This window comes from Molothrus ater, chromosome 7 (genome assembly GCF_012460135.2).
Source record: "Molothrus ater isolate BHLD 08-10-18 breed brown headed cowbird chromosome 7, BPBGC_Mater_1.1, whole genome shotgun sequence".
NCBI classification, from domain to species: Eukaryota; Metazoa; Chordata; class Aves; order Passeriformes; family Icteridae; genus Molothrus; species Molothrus ater.
The window spans coordinates 11,960,773-11,973,641 of record NC_050484.2 but is presented as its reverse complement, the minus strand read 5'-3'; the positions used below and the strand labels follow the sequence as shown (position 1 = coordinate 11,973,641).

At 37.9% G+C, this 12,869-nt stretch overlaps 1 protein-coding gene across 1 annotated transcript in view; it reads right to left on the bottom strand.

Moving 5' to 3' along the window:
• The window catches only part of BMPR2 (bone morphogenetic protein receptor type 2), a 105,724-nt gene that overhangs the window by 38,395 nt on the left and 54,460 nt on the right, over positions 1-12,869 (bottom strand). The window lies entirely within an intron of this gene.

Genomic DNA, 12,869 nt, shown 5'->3' with positions numbered 1-12,869 from the left:
AAAAGGATATCCAAGTTTTCCGTGAGTTTTATGATGCTTACACAACACACTTCTTTCTTTCACACTTTTTCTGTCTAAGCTGCCATTTCCTGCAAGGTTTCAACACCTGGAAAGGTCTGTCAGGAGCCCAGTTCACTACAAAAATGTATGAAGTTGTCAAGTACTTGACCACATTTCTACCAAACAATCAAAAGATAGATCCATTACAGGTGGAAGTTGATGGCATTTGCAAGAACATATCTGCTTCTCAGAAAAACCTGCACCTACCTGATAAGTGTTTCATTCCATAAGCATCTAGAAAGAATGGAAAAGCCTGCCTTCCAATCTCATTTCAACTGCTCTATCATAACACAGGCTGGCATTGTGCCAATAGCACTTTTGGGAATAAGACATAACCCATTACAATGACAGTGCAAGAAATTCACGTCATGCTTCTGGCATCAGATGTGCTAGGCTACTCATCAGGTTTGGCCTAAGCACTATAAATGCCTAAAAAGTGGCAATTTAAATTCTTATACAGGTAGAAAAAAACCTAGAAAAAGCTCTAAATTTACCTGCTTATGTCCACCTACCAACTCACATGCAAGTGTGCAGGCATAAAATGAACATATGATGAACATTTAGGTGACACATGATCTTAGCTAATCAAATACTTAGTGCTGCATCCCTTATTCAACAGGAAACTTCTGTTCCACAACAATCATGGCACAATGACCACACAGCCAGAGTCTCCTTAAATGTAGGACTATGCTCACCTCCACTCCCTGCTCTGAGTAGTCTACTACAGACTACAATATTACACACCAGCTCAGTGTAGGATCAAGCGCAGCAGAGTTGGGAGAACCTACTCAGACTGATATCTTCAGTACTTTATTTCATTTGGTCTATTCTGGAATATATAGTGAAATCAAGGATTCACAATTTATGAGTTTCCCCTCCCTTAGCAACATTTAATTATTATTGTCTTCATCACAGGTATCTAACATTTCAAGACTATTATGAAAATTTCCCCCTCCACTAAAGAACTTGCTGGTTTCAGTTTTAATTGAAATAATAAAAACAAAACCGCACCAAACAAACAAACAAAAAAAAGCCCCCTCCCCAAAAACCCCAAACCAACTAACCTTCCTGAAAAGAACACTTAAGTGTAGAAAAAGAAGGAAAAGTAATGTTAGCACACCTAAGCTAAATACTGAAATCTCAAATTAGTTTCAAACCTTTTCCTTGATGCACTCCCTCCCACTGCTCTTACTCACTAACCATTCTCTTTGTGCCAGACAGAAGTCTCCTATTTAACCCTCCACAGCTGGCCAGGGACAGCCTGCACCTCCCTGGGCTCTGTGTCTCTGGCCTGGGGACAGCAGCCCCAGAGTGCCTGGCACAATGCTCAGAGGTGTGTGTGTAATGCTCCTGCCTGCAGTCTGTACTTATTTCACCCACACACAGCTCCAGTTTGCTCCAGAGATGCCATGAATGGCTCTGCAGCTGGGAGTGTCTCACCCAGGGTGAGCAGGGCTCTGCTCACCCAAACCCACGGTGGGGGCACAGCACAGCCTCACCTGCAGGTAACAAGGGCAGGATGGAGCTGCTGACCCTGCTGATACAGGCAGAGAAACTCAAGTTACTCCTCAGACTCATTGAAAAAACTTGTCAAAAAAAAACAGTTAAAATATTTTCTACATGTTCATCTGTCATTGATTTCTCTGGTTTTCCGTGCCTTAATTTGCAGTAAGTTTTCCACATTCTCTCTGCTTTCCCACAGCACTGTGAAACAGCAGTGTCTGGACCTGCATCCAAAGGAAGAACACTGCTCACTGCAATTCACTGAGGCTCAGCATCATCCATTTTGCCTTAGTCACTGCAATTATATCCTCAGAGAACAGAAATGGAGAAAAACAGAGGCACAGTTTGAATATAACCAATCTGTATTTGCTGCAGTTTGAATGCCTACCCTGTCAGGAGTTCATGTTGGTGTGAATGTGGGTATTTTCTCCATGCTTGGGGGTTATTTTGTCTGGTTTTTCTATTGGGGAGCAGGGGGTGGATTTGGGTTTTGCTTCTTTTTGAAGTTTTTATGTGTGTATTATATTGGTTTTAGTTTTCTTAAAGAGAAAAACCCCCCAGGTCAAAGGAATACATACATAAAAACTGTGCTTCTGTTTTACTAGACTAGTACTAATTTATTGGGGTTTAAAGCTATATTTCTACATGCACCACTACTTTAGAGCAGGTTAATGCTTTAATAGGAGAAACAGAGCTACAACCAAGCAAAAATGATCACAGTGGCTCCATACAGTTGGTTCAGCTGTTTAGAGCACATATCAGCAGTGTATTCCTTCAGACAAACACATCAGCTTGTGAACAAATTGACAGACAGGGCACTGAACCACAGCTCAAAGAGAAAAAGAAATAAGAGAAAAAGAAATATTTTTATTTGGCATAGGGGGGAAAAAAACGACTTTCCCTGCTACAGCTCCAACACTTGTATTTCCTGTTCTAGCATTATGAAAGTGAGAAGTGTTTTCACACAGGATGCAAGGATACCTTACACCCTTGCTCCAACTATATATAGCTTTAAGTCAATACCAATGTCTGGAACAAGGAATCTTTTGCTAGTCTCAGAAAATACTTACAGGCCTGCAAGCAGATTCTAAATAAGCCTCATGCCACCAGGCCGAGGGAAGGCAAAAATCCAGGCCAAAGTCAAAAGCTGTATAATATCATTCACAGGTACTCCAGAAGCTTTCAGGAAATAATAATGCCAAGAAACATATATGCAGTATTTTGTAGGCTCAACCTTTCAAATAAATGTATATAACTGTAGTTATTAAACATTTGAGTCCACCTCACTGGAATCTCAAAGGAATTTAAAAGAACTGGATCACAAACTCCTATTTCACTGCAACTTGATATTAATGTCTTAGAAAAAGAAGTCCTTCCTCACATCTCTCAGAAAATTATAACTCTTTCTACTTCAAAATAAGAGGAAAAAGCTAAAGCACAATTAAAAAAAAAAAAAGCAAAGGTAATGGAAAAATCTTCACACCTCCTTCTTTCAGTACATTCCTTGCCTTTAAAGATTGAATTCCTAACTCCCCCTGCTCAGACATATCTATACAGTAAATGTTTTTCCATTAATTGATTCTGCAGGGAAGTATACGACACAAACTGAAACAGGGTGAAACTCAGTAAGTTATATTTTAAGGCTAATTAATATATTGATTTATTTCAAATTAAAAAATGTGTTACAGAACAAAACATCTTAGTATCCCAAAAATAAGCCACTAATAAATAAACCAGAACTTCTGAGAAAGAAATGTATGGACTATCTAAATAAATCAGATGTTTGGTTTTAGAAAGATCAATAACCATTCTGATACTGAAAACATGGAAGCTAAAATACAACAAAAAAAATCTGCAGACCTCAAATAGCTGACATGAAAAATACAACCTCCTACCACACAATTTAGTCCAAATGAGAATTGCAACAAGGGAAAAAAGGTCTCTGTTGCACACAAAAATAGACACAACACTTGGTGTCCTAACTCTAATGTTTATGTAATAGTGTCCATAGCAACACCTCACCATTCATTTTATTTAAATACAAACCAGCAAAAATAATAATAGTGAATGGTATACATCAACAACAGCTAATTCAATACATAAGGAAGAAAGGAACATTCCCAAACCTATCAGAGAAAGAAAACAAAACTGCAACATGACTAAGAAAAGTAACACCGCAAAATACCAAGATAAAATAAAAAGACATAAAGAAATACTCAGTATTGGTGTACAAAAGTAGTTATGGATTGAGGAACTGTATTCTTTATAACTTCATTTAGGTCTCCATATAACTTTTTCAGAAACCCTATTAGGCACAGTAAGCTTTCTTCATTATACAACCAACACAAATGTAAACAGACTTTGATATCAACTTGAATCCCTGTTTAAGTACAATTACATTCACAGGACTCTTCACCAAGATTTTAGTGAATACACTGCCATCATCTTCCATTTGGACAGCAACAATAGGAGTTATTCCATCTTAGAAATTGCAGCTTTGCAAAGCCTGCAATTGCTGTATAATCAGGGGTAACACGACCAGGAGCACAATGATTGTACTGGCTCCCCTGGATGCTCTAGGAACTCTGTTTTTCAAGCACGAGTGTTCTGTTAGCCAGAAAGCCAACAGATCACCACAGGCAACTTCAAAACAACCCTGACATTTCAGTTCTTTAGAAATAATGGAGATATCTATAGCCAGGATGACATATGTCAGGAGCTAGATGCCCAGTTACAGAAACTTCACATTGAGAATTCCAGAGTTAGTCACACGTTCACAATCCAAACACTTGAGGCACTTAGCTGATTTGCCATTCACTCTTTTAATAAGAAGGACGTGAGTCTTTCCTTGTAAGGAAAACTAATTTAAAAAAACTGATCCCCAAAATCCATCCATATGCAAAGATTTTCTCTGATATGTTAAAAGGATGAAGGGAAAGAGACAATCCACATCTTCTATCAAGTATAGCTCCTAACCCTTTTTACACTCCCAACAGAAGATGGTCCACCAGCACAGTTGTGAAAGAACTCAAATCACACAAAGAAGAGTCTCTTAGTGCATTTATACAAAGATAAGCACAGTCTCAAGTTCAGGCTCTGGCTGCAGCACCTGCAAGCACAATCCAACCCAGCAGTGGGCTGCCTGCAGCTCCGCTCCCTGCTTTGGGGGAATGCTGCCATCTCCACCCACAGCCTGCTCTGCACCAGCCTCTGCTCCACAGGAGCCACCTGGCAGCTAACCTACAAAACTCCAGGTCTTCTGTCTAAAAGTAATTCAAGTATCCTTAGAAACAACATCACACTCTTAAAAACAAATGCTTTATTTACCTAGAGCTCCTAGGATTGTGCCAGATTGTCATTAGCATTTTACCTCCAGATACCCTCTCTGAAGATATCCTAAATGTTATAGGGAAAGGAGACAGAAATCAATGTTAAGTAATGTATTGGATTTTCTGGACCACATTATTTTTCAGATAAAGAAAAAAATTATCAAAAACAGCTTAATAAGGAAATGTGATTAATGACCAGCTTTGAAGGGCCAACATATTTTAAGTGTCTGTCTGGACTTTCAGTCTCCTCTGAGGCATTGTGCAGAGCTACAGCTGCAACTCAGGTAAGACTGAAAAGCAGCTGGGCTAACAGGTTATTCTGAGAGTAAGTCAAAATGCCAAGAACCTAAAGCTTTCTTTATAAATTGTATCTATTTCAAAACCACGACAGAGAATCAGATTTTTGTCAGCAAACTAGCACATAGTACAGAAACAAGTGAGGCTTACTGAAAATGTCAAATTAAGGAGCAAGAAAAAGACATGAAAGGTTTTCCATGATCTAAACACTGTTCTACACAGATGAGCCTAATAGCACTGAACACCAAATAAACCAATATTTATAAGTGATCTTCTGTTTTGTACTTAACAGCTCTAGTCCCAAGTCTGTCTCTTACTATGCCCGTAGTCTGAGGACAAAGACTATTACTGTGCTGGGCACAGGGTAGGAATTTATTAGTAGTAGCTGGCAACACCTAGCAGTGCTTTATAATCAAACTTCACAGAGCTCTTGTGCCTTTTAATCTTAACTCCATTCATTGCAAAACTGTTCAAGAAAACCAGAGCAGAGCCATGCTAAAATTCCTGAGGAATGCTTTGTGGGTAATATGGCAGGACAAAGGGGGTTGTGAGAAACAGTGTTCACAGCAAGCCCAGCAGCTCCAGGCTGCCCAGGGAGACAGAACTGCAGTACTTTGAAGCTAATGCCCTCTGTCAGGAGCTGGAGCCACAGAGCAGCCTGTGCACAGCCATTTCTGCCATTCCAGCTCAGTGCAAGGAGCCTTTAGCATGACAAGACAGGGAAAGCAGGAGATCAACACAGCCAACGTGAAAATAAACATTTGAAAAAGCCCAGGGACACAGACAAGCAGAACATCCACAAAACATAAACAGTGTTTCCATTTTGCTTGGCAATGACTTCAATATACACTATCTTGGCTAATTCAGTGAGTATGCTTTGTTGAGCAGAGTTACCTAAACAAAATTCACAAGTCTTTAAAGGAGAAATGCTTCCACGGGGGTGTAGTTTTAACTCTCACTGAAATATCAAAACTTACAGCACCAGCTTTAAAATATTTGAGGAATAGTTACTGAAGCCTATCACCATTGGAAAGCCTGTTGATCTATGTCACCCAAAAGTGCACTGATATGTCAATCTGCCTTCCAGAGAGCTCTTATCTATTTCTCAAATTATTTGTATTAAGTAGCAGTATAGGGTTTGTTTAGAATAATGATGATATGGCATATATGTATTACAGTACATACTGCAAGCATGTGGATAAAGACATCAAAAATTATAGCACCCTTGTCTATTCTCCACTTTGCCTTGAGATGAGGTGAAACAATTCCTTATCTGTTACCTTTATTATTTACAGTCCAGCTTTCCACTAGTGCATTCTGAAAGAGTATCATTCCTAGGAGCCTTATCTACTTTTACCTTGTGTCTGTAAGGCATTCACAATAGAGCCCCAACACACACTGTCACAAAAGGTATCAGCTAATGATGACATTGAATGTATTATACAACACATAAAAGTCTGACAGTACACAGCATTCCCAGTAAATGGAAAGAGTATCTTTACTATATTTGTATTACCCAAAGATATTTGCAGATCTTTAAAGTCTTAGAAGTGCATAAAACATAAGCAAGTAACTTCCAGCTGAGATGCAAATTAGTGCCTCAGGAACTGCACATAACAGACTGTGATTCACTTATTTACAGATATTGGTTAACTTAAAATGCACGTTTTCACTATTACTGAAGATGGCAAAATCAGTGATTACATTACAAAAAAATTGTGTTTCCTTTCTTAATTTTAGATCTTAAATATGAATAAAATATTCGCTGTGGAGTACTAGAAACAAGCAGGCTACTTCAAGGGTGATAAAGATGCAGATCAGACAATTGTATCAAATGAATAAACTAGAAGTTATGCTCACATGTACTTGAGCAACCAAAATCTCTAACGACTCAAGAAAAATATATTTAGCCCTCTGAAACAAAGCACAAATACAGCTCTAGCACTTAACAAACACACCACATTGCAATGTCAAGATATAGAAAAAATCCCACCTCACATCCAAAAAAATTTAGATTCCAGCATATTTTTAAGAGAACTTTGCTGAAGATCCTTGCTCATGGCCCTCCAGGTCACAATGCACTGCTAATTCCTGCAGTTGCCTTTCCCACCAAGTGTGCTCCAACAAGAGGCTGACAAAGCAGTAAGGAACGTACTCGTAAAAGGAAAAAAATTTTAAAAAGAGTGTTTGGGTTTTGGGTTCTTGGTGTCTTCGTAAAAATAATATTTGAAATGTTTCTGCTTTTTCAAACAAACATGTTTGCTCTTTTAACATGGTTTTCAGCATTTTGTGGGTTTGGTGCATAGCAGAAATTTAAAAACATTTCCAAAACATTTCAATGTCAGTGCAAGTAAAACACTTCAATTTCATCTTCCTGATTAAATGTTTCTGTAAGAGAAAAAATTTACACATACAGATTTCTGCCTAAGTATGTTTTGCCTTCACAGCTAACATTTCATATGCAAGACTCCAATTTCACATCAAAGCTTTACTTTTAAATACAGTAAAGATTCAAATTTAATCTCAGGAGACTATGATGTCTTAGAAGTTAGAACAGCCAAGTGCTGCTACCAACAATCTTTAAGAGATTCTGCTTTTGATAAATTCAGTTTTAATGGGAAACTGAAGTTATTCGACAAGCATTACCAGTTATCTTGAGAGACTTGCAAAGCATTGCACTGGTTCTACAGAAGTTAAGGCTTTCACTTGAATTTCTAAATAACCTTCTATAGCAATTGCTTTAATACTGTGATTCCTGCAAAAACTTTCACTTCTCTTTCTCCACTACCCTAATCCACAACACCATCACTTTTCCCTCACTTGCAATGACACAAGACATAGCCTTAATTAGCCAACATTTCTCAAATCTTATCACTAAGCATTTGTAGCAATGTGTACCCAGTGTCACAGCCGCCTCCACAGTTAATTAATTTCCTGAAACCAAATAAACAGCAAAAACACCCCACTAAGCACTAAATTTTAGACAGAAAGGCAACTGAAGGTTCAGGAGAAGACATGTTTATAACAGCTGGCTAAAAATCCAAATATTTCATAATGAAGCCAGTATATTAAGAAATTGTTAAAAAAAGCCCTACATTTCATTTCCCCCTCTCTCTATCAGCTGCTCTACATACAATCTCTTAGAGAGACACATACTAAGAAATCTCCATTCACATTCACCTCTACCTCCTTCAGCAGTTCAGCAACTTCATTTTCTACAGCACCCTAAAGCAACTTCCTCAGAGGCACAATACCATCCTCTTGCATCAAATGCTTAACTGTCTCAAAGTAAATTTCTTTTTTTTAAGAGATATTTAGGCCCTTAATTACTGTCTTACTATTTCCTCCCCTGCCTTATAACATAGGGAAGGTGCATTAACAAGATAGAATGTCTCCTCACTGAAGGAAGAGGTGCCTCACTGACTCCCAATCATTTCAAGGGTACAAGTTTTAATCCTTGTGTAAATCACTCCCACCTTCATCTTTTAAAACCTGAGATCTGCCACCTAGCAAAGCTTTGTCATTTCCTCTTTACATCTAAATCACCTGAAAACAAAAAGAATAATGCACATGAAGGAAAAAGTTTATTTACAGAGTGGTTTTTAGATTAGGCAGATCAGAAATTAAAGACCAGCTTAAACATCAGCTACAAACTTAGCTGCTCAGGTGCTGCAACCCAGCTGAAGTAAACGCATTTCAATTATAAATTAATATCGGATGCTGTTCTCCAGAAAAAGCAGTTCAAGACAACTGAGAGTGAGCAGAGTTACAACTTTCCAAAATTAGCCTGACATGATCTAATTCAGTTTCAGTGGGAGTTAGATTGGGCCACGTACCCACAGCTACATGAGTCTAACTGCTGCCTCTCAAAAACAATAGTTAAATGAAAACTGTCTCATTACTATCATAATTAACCTGTCCCAGCCACATACATTTGTAATTACTTCTTTTTTTTAATTGTAGCTTTTGTCAAAGTTTACAATTCCATGAACACTTCAACACAGACTTTTACATATCTATTTCATATACATAGCAAGAAGGCTGGCAAAGAGAGGCAAGAAGGTTACACTGGAAAGATAAGCCTGTTATCAGTGTTTCAGAGTGAAAAATAACTTCCTTGATTGTGTGAGGTGATCTCTTTCTATCCACAACTCAGTGCTCTCATTTAACAGAGGTTTCCTAAATCCTCTAAAAATTGCAGCCACCATTCGCTGTTATGAGATGAAAACCCTATATAATATTCAACCACATGTACCAGTAACTGCTCAACTCTTGCCAGGGATTTTTTCCACATATCACACAAATACACCACCTGTCATAGAAAAATACATTCTTAACACTCAGTTGCTGCTACATTAATTTATTTGCAGCACCAGGAAGCAGCCTTAAGGGAAAAAATAATTAAAAATTGCTCTTTCATCTTGATGTTATTTTAATGTGAATGTTTCATTACAGCAATATATCTATGACCAACAAGAGAGATCATTTAAGCATTTAGCTACTTAATTTCTATTTAACTGGCTATTATGAATGATTGAAGAACTAATAAATTTGTCTTCAAAACAGTCTCAGAATTTAGGAAGCATTCTGTAGTCATAACAGGCAGATATTTAGCATGTCAAACTAAATATTTGACAAGGCCAACAAAGTAAATACATCTCAACACACTGACCCAGGAAGCCACAGCTGGCCCCTTTTAGAGAGGGTTAAGGGGTATATGAGTATACTGACTGAAAATCTAAGATGGAAGAACAGTGAATCTATCCATGAGAGATTTATCAAAGAAGAAAGTACATATTTCCCTTTTCTTGCAAAAGTGCAAGTTAAAGATAGAGAATGAGCGGTTGTTTCTGAACATCTGCATTTGAGCAGCTCCAAACTCCACAGGCAAATCTTGACATGAGAAACAGACACCATTCTCCAACCACTACTTCTCCTGGCATCAGGATACAACTATCTTAATCTCTGCCTTTTTAATACCTCCAGAGTGTGGCTTCTAGACTATCACCCACCCTACAGTATTTGCAAAATTCTAGCTGGAGGGATTAGCAACTAACAGCTACTCAAATCTGCCTGGATTATCTTTAAGATAGAAGAGATGAATATTATGACCACTCAGACGTATGATTGTTTTAAATTACCAGCTGCACATTAGGAAGCAGTAAGGATTAAATTTCAGGCTTCAAGAACCTGTTTGTCCTCAATCTTATATTTCATTTGTACAAAAATTTTTTTACAGGACAGGTTGGATTATATGTATTTATACTCTAATCAAACATAAATTAAAAAAAAAAAAACAACAAACTGTTCTGTTCTACACAGATACAGTTGTGAGATAAATGTTTTGACATCCTAAAAACAACATTGACAGTATCTTAAATGTTACACTTAATTTTTCTAATTGCTATATGTTACGACAATGATAGTTTGGTATATCTAACATGTATTAAGATCTTAATTTTGTCTTCTTGAATCATTTATGGTCTAGCTGTATCTTTCAACACACCACTGTTCAGTATCATAGAAAAATGGCAACCAAAAGATTGTATAAAGTAATTGTTTTATTCCATTCTTATTCTGGGTGGATTTAGCTCAAGGGCCTAACAGTATTCTGCTGTTTCCACAGATCCTTAATTTGGCTGCAAGGAAACATCTTTAAAAGAATAACTGCAAATTTCCTTAAAAATTAAGCTTTAAATTGATTAGGGTCATCAGCAAGGTCTTCGGGTTCCATTAGGTTTTAAACTACAGCTGAATTTCTGCTTGTCATTCCAGGAACTTTTTATTCTGTATGATTTTACTGGAAATGAGAAAAAAAACATTTACAAATACTTAGTTATCTGTTGGCTGAATTAATCAGGCTTCACATAATTGTACACCAGTCACCTCCACTTCAACATTTCCAGGATTGTCTAGGAGGTCTCATACCTTACTTTGGGCCATTCAAGAATTTTTTTTATCAAAAATATAGATGAAAAATAATGCTCTTACAGTTCACAGGCTATAGTGAAATAACCTTCTGCAGAAGATTTCCCATGTGACTGTGACCCATTCAATTTAATAATCTAAAAGGTATGGAAACACAGATTGCCACAGCCTGTGCAGCTAACCTTGCTAATGTCCTTACAGCATTCTGTCAACTATAACAGAAAGGCTGGAAGAGTGCCCAAGAAAGGTATCCAGTAACTAATACAAAGCTTCCCAAAAATTCTATAAAAACTCAACCTTGCCAAAGAATTCTGTACTTAATACACGTGCCAAAATATATCTTATTTTGCACAATCTAGCACAAAAATGGGTTCTGGAAGGAGCTGAGAGACCATGAACACTCCACCACTTGGAATGTGGGTCAGCAACACTGCAGGGGTCTGTGTGCTGCAGCCTCCCTGCTTTTTCACCCCTTCAGCTTTCTCAAGTATCCTGTACCTCCAGAATGGTGGTACCAGAGTGCTGGATATGAACAGCCAGGAGCAGCTCCATCTCTGTCAGATGCAGCAATGGTAGAGCTTCACAAATGAAACACCAGAGTGGTAAACAAGGCCATCCTTGCTGCTGGAATGGCCCATCTCCATCTCCTAACCCAGTCAAAGCAGACAGACAATTGTGCTCTGAAGCAACCTCCTTTGCTTGTGCTTATGCCTAAAGCCAAATTTGCCTATTATGAAAATGGAAGGTGACACAATAACACAAACCAGTTTGAGTCAGTAGAAATGTACGCTGCAGCACTCAATTACAGCTGGGTGAATTAAGGACTGTGTTGCAGATTTAATCCACCCCATCCCCCCCACCCCTTTGCAAGTCAAGATAGATCCTTTGGTATCAAAAAATCCATTTAAAATTATTTGAAGATCTTATTGCTCAACAACTGAATCAATTCAGCTTGTAATTTCTATCCTTTGAGAAGAACAAGCACAAATCATTTGGTAATAACCTGGTCTTCCAGAAAGGGACAAGGAATTACCTTTACAGCTGTTTTTCCTCCTGTCTAATTTCCCTGCACAACACTAACTCCAGTTACATTTGGGGATGACTCTTACCAAAGTCAAGCAGAGTCTGTTCTGCACTGCACAGTGACACTGATTCCAAATGGTGATTGTTTACTGGTTGTACAAACAGTACTGTCATCTAAAGGGCAGCATGTTCTACCAACTTGCTTTACCCATTCATACTGTACACACCTTCCAAGTTAAAGATCACTGGTTTTTAGCATGCCAAACCAAACCCTCATTTTGATCCAACTTCCTTACAAATACCAGACCCTACAGCCATTTTTGAAAGCACCAGTGATAAGTATCAGCATCTTCACACTGAAGTTAATTCAAACACTATCATTCCTAAACACAAGCTATTCATTTGACATTCTACAGCTGTAAATGCTATCCAATTACACACCTTCATTTCCCAAAATACTTTCCACTGATAAAGAACTCTTGATGTACAGAACAGCTGTACCTCCATTTACATACCTAACTTTATTCAACTTCCCTCTCACAATTCTTATGTAGAAAAGGCTATCCAAATGTTTAGATTAGGCCACTAACTCAGCTTCTTCACAGGTTCTTAACTTTTGGAACACAGTGTAGCAGTGTACCTGCTAATTATGATCTTGCTTCTGACATACCAGGTTAAGGGGTCTGATCCCTTGATTTGGATCTGTATGTTAGGCTGATTTGATAATAA